We start from the raw sequence: 9,563 nt of genomic DNA on the forward strand, positions 1-9,563 counted from the left end.
AAAAAAAAAAAAAAACACCAAAAGAGAATTGGCCAACGAATAATCAGGGAAATACTCAGAACACAGTACTCAAAGGAAGTGCATTACGTATGGGGAAATTTTCCAGCACTTGTAGCAATGGGAAACAAAAACCAAAGGTTACTGAGGTCCCATCTCAGTGAAGTTGTGATGGCCTTCATCAAGAAAGTGAGCAACACCAAGCCCTGGGACAGACAAGTATGTGACAGTCACGCTTATGTGCCATCACACAACTATAAATTCATCTAACCAGTTGGCAAATCAGTAAGGGAATCCCCCCCAAACAAACAAACAAAGCTAAAACTAGAGCTACTCTATGATCCAAATTTAGCACTCCAGAGTATATGCCCACAGTAATCAAAGTCAGCATATAATTAAAATGCAGCACCCCCATGGCTATCACTCTTTTGTGTATAATAAAAGTGTGGAATCAACTTAAGTGTATTGCAACAGATGACTTAAAACACAGCATGCACAGGCATACACACACAAATGTGCACATATGCACATGCATGCACAATCATCATTCACCACAGAGAAGAATAACATCATTTCATCTGCAGAAACAGTAATGGTACTAGAAATCATCACGTTAAACAAAATCAGCCAGACTCAGACAGACAAACATCACATGTTTTGCTAGTATGTTGAATATAAAGACAAAAAGATGTGAAAGTATACATAGAAAGCAGGTCAAGGAGTGGAGCAGGGGTAAAAGAGAATAAGTGGGCTGGATATTGTTACTATAGTATATGCACGACGTCATAAGGAATCTTATCATTTTATACAATTAACATATTTTGAAAAGGGAGAGAGTTAAGGAGTGAGGGAGGAAGGCAGGGAGGGAGAAGGAAGGAAATAAAAAAGAGTGGGGTCAGGGAGGAATGAAGGAAGGAAAAGGATGAAAGGAGAGAAGCCAGAGGTGGGAAGCAGGCCTGCAGTTAACTAGATGCTTGTGTTACTAGATAAGGTCTTTTAAATGGCACCAGAATGACATTTTGAAGAACACAAAAATATATCTTAAAGATGAGAGAGAATATTGTTATAAAACGTTAAATGGGTATTCTAAAATTGAGAAATACAATGATTATAAATTGAATCACTTGAGATCATTGAACTATTAATAGAGCAATAGAATGTTCAAACCAAAGCATGAGTAACTGAAGGATGCATAACAAAAAGCATAAGATCTGTAAAGTACACATTGCAAAATGTCTAGCGCATATTTTTGGAATCTTACAAGTAAAAAAGAGACTCCTGTAGAGTCCCTATTTAAATAGATAATGATAAACAATTATATAATGGAAGAAAGATATCCATCTGCAAGAATCCCATGTGCAATAAACAAACAAAAGCACAATTAGTTACATCAATAAAACTACCAAAGATAAGCAATGAAGAGAAAAGTCTTAAGTGGAGGCAAAGACAGATGTATTATTCCAGAGTCAACAATACGACCGACAGCCTACTTCTGCAAAGTAATGATGTGCCTAAGAAACAATGGAACACTGTCTTTTAAAGGGCTGAAGGAGAACTGTAAACAAAATCAGCCAGAGAACTGCAGAACTCTTCACTCTTGGAAAACATCCTTCAAAGCTGAAGATGGGACAGCTTTATAGACAAACAGAAGGTAGGGTAACTTACCAAAAGAGATCTGACTTAAATACGATTATGAGCTTTTAGGTAGGAAAGGCACTCTCAAAGAAAATATGAGTATAGAGAAAGAAACAAAACACATGTGTGTCAATGAGGCTCAGTTAATCTTGGCCACATAATGGAAGACCATAGTCTCTTATGAAATTAAAAATATGTGAGCTGTAAAATGTTTGTCAGTAATAACACAAAGAGTGGGAAAATGTGAACAGGACACTGCCTAAGACTCTATCATTTTTTGGTGTGTTCTGAAAGTACAAATTGATAACAGACTGCAATAAATGATGCATGCTGTATTTAGGGTGACATTTAATGTGTTACTGTCACACTAGGAAAAACAAACAAAAAAAATCCACATTATCCTTTCTTATTTTTTTATTTGGTATTGAGGATCAAAACTAATGCTTCTCCTGGTACTATATAAGCTGGTCTTGGTGGCATACTCCTCTAATCCCAGTATCAATAAAGAAGCAATAGGAGGCTCAGGAGTCCCAGGTCATCCCTAGCTATGCAGCAAGTTCAAGGCCAACCTCTGCTTTATGAGACTCTGTATTGGTTTTTTTTTAAATAAACAAACAGGATCTCACATATGCTAGCTGATCTTAGGGTCACTGAACCAATACCCCTAGACTGTGAAAAAGAAATATTGATCCTAAATAATGCAAAAAATAATGAAAGGACACAAATATGATAGAGTAAATAGAATAAATGGTAAGGTAATTTGTATTAAATATAAATGGATACAGTGTATCAATCAAAAGACATATTTGCCTGACTGGATAAAAGATCCATTTAGGAAAGAGTATAACTAACTGAAAGAAATGGTAATGTTAAAAAAAAAACTGTCAATAAAAGAAAGATCTATAGAGAAAAAAAAGAAATGATAATGTTTAAAATCCAGCTATATCAGAATATAATACGGCTATATTAGTCTTTAAAAATAGACTTTAAGACAAGAAATAATAACATAATTCCCACTGTTAACCACCCCCCCCAAAAAAAGGAATTTATGGGCATTTAATTTTTTAAAAATAGCATTAAAACAAAATTGAAAAACTAAAAAAAAAAAACACAAATTCACATTGTATTGAGAGCCTTCAGCAAGTCTTTCCATAGCCAGAGGAAAGATGATCACTAATAGAGGTAAGCTGAGCAACAGAGGTCCTGACATCAACGCTCTAGAACCCAGCAATCACAAGATAAATTCTTTCCACTAAATATTTACCCATAATCTAGTGTCAAGATAAATGAAAGAATTGAAATTGGCCAGGGAATATTGTGACCGCAAAGATCTGGAAAGTTATTTTAAAACACCAGAAATCAATAAATAGGCAAAGGCGTCAGCAAACTCCTACAGGTTAATCCCTGAGCCCCACACAGGTCTGATGACATGCACACACCACACACACACACACACACACACACACACACACACACACACACACACACTAATAAGTCTAAAAACTTTTTTTAAAATGCGTGACACACAACTAAAGCAATTATTGGAGGGAAGTGGATAGCTTTGTACATCTATGATAGAAAAGAAAACTATAACTGATATTGTATCTAACATTGTACCTTGTAAACAAAGAAAAAAGACAAGATTAAGAGAAGTCAAAAGAAAATCATCAGCATGAGTTGATTCTTTGAAAAGACTAGTGAGATCGTTTCTTAAAAAAATAGATCAATGATGAAAAGGAGAAAATATAAATCATGGATACAACAAATGAAAGAATAGCATCTCTGAAGTCTCCATGAATTAAAAAACGATTGGACAATGTGTCATTATGATAAACTTTATCCCAATTGTCTTGATAACTAACATAAAATAACCAATTGGGGTGGGGATCCACAGTTTACCAAAATTGACGAAAGAAATAAAAAATGTATATAGTCCTAGATACTTTTTTAAAAAATGAATTAGCAACTAAGATTGTCTGGGCCTAGTACCTACATTGGTGAATTGTATCCAATATTTCAGGGAAACTAATAACACGCTTACTCAAAATTTCAGGATATACTGCAGAAGGGATTCGCACCAACTAACTTTATGAAGCCAGCAATACCCTGGTAACAATACCAAAATCATTACAAGAAAATTATATACTAATATCTCTCATTCACATTGATTTAAAAATCCTTAACAAAATGTTAACAAGTCATGTATCATAATATGTAAAGGATAAGTACGTCATGGTAAAGTGACATTTGTCCTAGGATTGCAAGGCTCGTTTAACAGGAAAAATCAATCATTATAATTCACTGTGCTAACAGCTTTATTTAAGCTGTTACTTGTTTCAGTAGAAGCAAGATCATTTCACAAAGCTTAACAATCACTCATGATTTAAAAAAGAAAAAACCTCTTGGTGACTAGGAACACAAGGAAACCCAACATAGAGCATGTATCTTCCTGGCGAGAACCGAAAGCCAGTAAGGCATCAAACAGGCAATGGCGTCACCTAACACCAGAATCAAAGCTAGGAGTCCTTTTCCCCTGATTCACTGTTCTTACAGAGTTAAGCTAGATATCCTCACCCATGAGGTAAGATAAATGAGAAAGAGCAAATGTGTGTGATTGCTAGTAATGAAGATAACAGCCGTGCAGAGATGGATGGATTGTGTTTACAGAAAATTGTAAGGAATCTGTAAAAACTATAATTTGCATTTTTAAAAGTATGCTAATATATTAAAATCTGGGCAAGCTATTACTATCTGGAAAGCCGAACAGGAAGTCAGTAAGCAGTCATTACAGATTTGCGAATGAGGTTTATGAACTCATAACCAGGAGAGTTGGGGGTGAAAGAGACTTTTCCTTTATGAATTATTCAAGTTGTTGATAACTGAACATAGTTAACTTCCTTACTATTTTGAGTATAACTTACTTCTTTTTTTAAGACTGACTTGGTCATCAGTAGGATCAAATGATGAACGCGTCTCAGTCCTGTGTCCTTCTCACAAACTATGATAGAACTCTCTGTCAGATCACAGATATCACCACCGTGACTGTCATCCCGGAGTTGTATTCATTTGAAAGAAGTAAAGTGAAGAACACCTAAATGATCTGTAGTCAGAGTCAGACTGAAGCCCAGAGTCATGTAGACCAGGGCACTGTTTACTCTACGTACCTAGCTAACCTAAATGATCTGCAGTCAGAGTCAGACTGAAGCCCAGAGTCATGTAGACCAGGGCACTGTTTACTCTACGTACCTAGCTAATCTTTCTCACTATACCTTGTACAGCTAAGAAGTAAATATTTCCTTTCTTTAACTCTCTCAAATACTAAGCAGTACACCGGAATAGCAACAATAGCAATATCAAAATTTGACGTGTATTTAAGGCTTGCTATTTACAGACTCTGCACCAAAATCTCTACATGTATTACTTCAAAAATCTAATACCCACAATTCTGGCAACGGAGAAATAAGAGGTTAGAGGCTAGAATAATTAAGATTAAATAGAAATTTCCCAGAGCTTTAATTCTCCATTCTTTGTAACAACACTTACATATCATGACAGCTGAAGTGTGTATGTGTGTGTGTATGTGTTTATGTATGTGTGTGTGTGTGTGTATGTGTGTATGGTGTGTGTGTTTGTGTGTGTGTGATGGAAATTATGGAGATTGTAGGTAAAAAATCACAATTTATAGCATAATTACAATTGGACCTGTTCTAGGCCAGCCTTAAGTAGAAAGTTGTGCAGATACGCAGATCAAATTTAGACTTCCTTCATACAATTTAAACAAAAGATCTAAATGTAACCCACTTATCAAAGTACTTTGGACTATCCACCTGGCCAAGAAAAAAAATCAACAAAATCTTCTAACTGATAGCTTTACCCTCTGCTACTCCTTTGAAACCTGAGAAGTGGTACAAATATGTTCCTAGCTCTGAATCCACCCAACAGACTCAGTCCCTGTCTGTCTCCCTCTGCCTAATGTAAACATGCACTAAATGGATACTCATCACGCCAGCACTCCGAAATGTTAGAGAAGCCCAGCAGTCATTACCCTGAGAACCAACCGGCACAGCAATTATCAGGCCTCCTTAAGCAGCGGATGATCCCTTCTGCTCTTTAGCAACACACTCTGCGAGAGCATCAAGAAATTCCTTCTTCCACAGATGCCTGGACCAGGAGGCATTCTATTGCATCCCAAAATAGTAGCTGGGCTTTTGGCTTCTGAGCGGAAGGCCACTGAGCTGGGAGGGAGTAGGCACCAAGCTGCTGCTGCTGCTTTCCTCTGCCTCAGACCTACAAGGGCCTGCTCAGTGTTCATCTTGGTGAACCCTGATGGCTCTCTGGATCAGGAGCCCACACCTGGGACCAGTGGAGCAAAGATGGCTTCTGACAGCTTCCTGTGCTACGAAAAACCTTGCAGTGGCTGAGTAGCCTCCTCTTCGTGGGTTCTCTCTTCTCCCCTCCCTTCCACATCCAGGCCCTTGTTTAGTCCCAGATTCCATTAGAAATGCTATTTGGGCAGCAAATTTCACAGATTGGATCCATCTCAATGCTCTCATGCAAAGAAAGCACATCTGTCTGACTCTTCGTTTAAAATAAGGGGAAAAAAAATCGAAATACCAAAATGCTGTAGTCGCTCAGAGCTGTGTCCTAATGAACCTGTTTGTCCCATGAGCAGTAGTGAGGAGCTTGTCCTCGGTAAGAATTCTTTGTGCATATTAATATTATGCATGTTTTCCATGTGACTCTTTCTCACTTGCCCTCACCCCATCCTTTGAATTCATTTAAATAAAAATAATTTATGTGGACATTCCTTCAGTCAGGATTTTCTCTTTCTCTTTCTTAAAGACATCCATAGCATTCAGTTGATGCTTTGCGTCCAAACCAAGTCGTTATGCCTTTGCATGTCATTAGAGCTTTATAAAGAACAACAGCGACATCTGCATGTGCCGTGGTGCCAGGAGATAGGAAAAAAAAATACCGAAAACAAAACTCCACACTGGCTTGGAGGCTGTCTGGCTCTTTCTCCCCAGCAGCGCCTGCCACCACCATGGATAGGAGTAATTGTACAGTGTAATCACATCATGCCTCATCTGAATATTCATAGCAGAGACAAAGCTTTGGAGGATAAGGGAGGAGTGGAGATAATTTAAATATAAGCCAGCATCTCATTTCCAAATCAAGTTGTGCCGTTACACTGTGCACCAGGATTCAATATTAAACCAACATCGTTTCACAGTTCGAAAATAGGATGTAAAGAAGACAGAAGAGGCATGGTTAAGAAAGCAGTATTACATCCTCCTTCTTGGCTACAGAAAAACAAAAATGGACGGCAACAGAATAAAAATCGTTAAAGTGATATTTGAAGAGTCACCAACAGTGGCTAACCAGCTGCTGTTTTACCAAGAATGAAATAGCCTATTGAGGGAACTTTAAAAGCCCTCAATTAATATGTTGAGCATGTATAAGATCCACAAAGAACTCACTGTATTTCCCACTTCCCCCAGATATTCCCAGTACTCACATCTGCCCATACCACCACCTTTCTTTTCTGTCAGGTATGGGGTGGGGGAAAGATCAGAGCTACACAATAACTGGTTAACCATTTCAAAAGGGACAGCACCCATCTTCACAATTAAAGGATAAAAACAAACACAAATAAAAAAGGTGGCTTCATTAATGAGGGGATAAATTACCAATGACTTCTTCACTCTAACCGCCCCCCAAAACGAAACAAATATAATCCACATATTAACATCTCTTGTCTTCTTTCTTTGTTTTTGGTATGACGTTCTTTATTATTTTTTTTTTAAGTGTTGGTATTTGTAGAAGCCTCTGACACTGTGTTCCCCAAAGAGCTACTAGTCTCAGCCCACTGGAGTTTATATTCCTTTAATCGTCTAGTGCAGGGACATTGCTGCCGATCTTAAAAATATACCGCTCTGCAGGAATTAGAGGAATCCAAGGTTGTATCCAACTTCAAAGGTTTCCAAGTCATAATGATTTTTAGAAAGGCAGAAGACACATCATGGAGCAAGCCCCCGTTTGAAGATAAGCATCATAGGGATCTCTTTTTCCTTTCCTGGCTTCCCAACTTTGCGCTTCTCTTGGCTTTGAGTGCCCCTCACTAACATGGTTTAATGATATGCAAATGAAATATGCATAAAACCATTCTACTGTATGATGATTAAACACTGGAGACATTAACAGCGGAGGCTTTACTCAGTATAATAATCCTTCCCGACCATTCACTTCGATTGCGGAGTTATGGAAACCCATAGCAGTTGGCAGAGAGATGGAAAGAGAGAAGGAAGGAGAGATGCAGGGGCACATCACCCACTCGGTGCTTCTCCCACTCCCGAGGAGCTCCCCCAACCTTTGTACTGCACTCTAGTGCTGTCTTTTGTAATCCATCCATGCAGTCGCACCAGAGCGATTAACGGGGGGGAAAAAAAAACCTCTTTTCTCTTAATGTTTCAAAGCTCATTAGCCAAACGATTATTCCTCATTAACAGCGAAAGCTCATTCATTAAAAGGAAGGATATGCCCAAAAGATGCCAGCGCGGTTAATCCTGAGTCCCGTAACTGGACTGTAAATCCCATACTACTTGTATATTCCATGCGAAAGGGGCACGCGCCAATCCACAATTAAAAAAAAAAAAGGAACAAAAAATGAAAACAGTTTGTGTGTTTTGTAAAATCCACAAGAGCAGCAATTAATATTCCCATTGAATGACTTTAATTTTTTGTGTGTGTCTCCCTTTTGTTTCCAGCGCCTGCCCCTGGCTCAGCGCCCGGTGCCAACAGAACACCTTCAGGATTCACAGCAACGCAGAAACCGTGAGTACCAGCCGTTTCCCTCAGACCCTTTTGCAGGATGCCTTTTTTTTAAAGCACCTAAAACACAGAGTCAAGGCTCTTCCCCTTCTCCTCCTCCCCAGCATCATGCCACCAGGGTTTGCTCAGTAGCCCCTTCCAAGTCCCTCTGCCTTCAAGTTTGTGCATGTCTGTGTGGCATCCCTCCTCCTCCTCCTCCTCCTCCTCCTCCTCCTCCACTCCTATAGTGGATCTTGTAAAAGGGCTTCAGATCAGCCCCATTCATCTCCCCGGTGATAGCAGTGAATGTAGATAAATCTCTGGCTGCCTGCTTGCTGCTCCAGTATGATTTTTATTTTGTCTTCTGTATGTACCTGGGTTAGAGAGTGGGATACACACACGCGCGCGCGCGCACACACACACACACATACACAAGCACAAGCACATACTCAAATCTCCTATTCTTTCCTTTGCCATCCTCTCCTACTTCTGATATACACCCCATACATGTGTATATGCAAACCATATACACCTATATACGTACCCATACCTATAGCATGAAAATATATACATAACTAAGCATTCAGTTTTTCAGAGGGTATGTGTATTTGTATACACATATTGCCTTACACACATCTCTACACGCAATCGATGGTTGCCTGTTTTCATGTCTACCCATCTATATAGCTCCTCTTAAAGTATCCCCTCTTTTCTCTCAGCAGAGGATGTGTGCCATTTCCATCCAGGATTGGAAAAGCAGTATTCCTTCCTTATAATTTCTATTTGTAGACCTTTATGCTTCCTTCTCTGCCTTCTTCGGAGCTGTAAAATTGGCATCTTTCCCTGAGGTTTTCCGAATGGCAAGTGGCACCGGCTGTGGCATGCATTCATGCCGCTTCCTAAAGCATTTCTCTTCCGATGTCTCCTTTTCCTCTTTGTTGTTGACTTGGCTGAATGGTGTGTTGTTTTTTTTTTTTAAAGTTAATTATAAACGAAGTTGAATAGCAAATAAGCCAGTAGCTTGCCCCTTCAAAGAAAATTTAATGAAAAAAAAACAAAAATAGCCCATACAAGTGCCTTCTGCTGCAACAGATGCCCACATCACTCTTGGCACGGGCAAA

General features: G+C 38.8%; 1 long non-coding RNA gene across 1 annotated transcript in view; it reads right to left on the minus strand.

Moving 5' to 3' along the window:
• LOC116070141 overlaps positions 1 to 8,662 on the minus strand; it is a 73,823-nt gene extending 65,161 nt beyond the window's left edge. Inside the window, exon 1 of the long non-coding RNA XR_004110290.1 lies at positions 4,554 to 8,662. This is a non-coding gene — a long non-coding RNA (uncharacterized LOC116070141). The remainder of the gene's footprint in view (positions 1 to 4,553) is intronic.
• Positions 8,663 to 9,563: the final 901 nt, after the last annotated feature.

Source organism: Mastomys coucha, unplaced genomic scaffold (genome assembly GCF_008632895.1).
Source record: "Mastomys coucha isolate ucsf_1 unplaced genomic scaffold, UCSF_Mcou_1 pScaffold22, whole genome shotgun sequence".
Classification (NCBI taxonomy): Eukaryota; Metazoa; Chordata; class Mammalia; order Rodentia; family Muridae; genus Mastomys; species Mastomys coucha.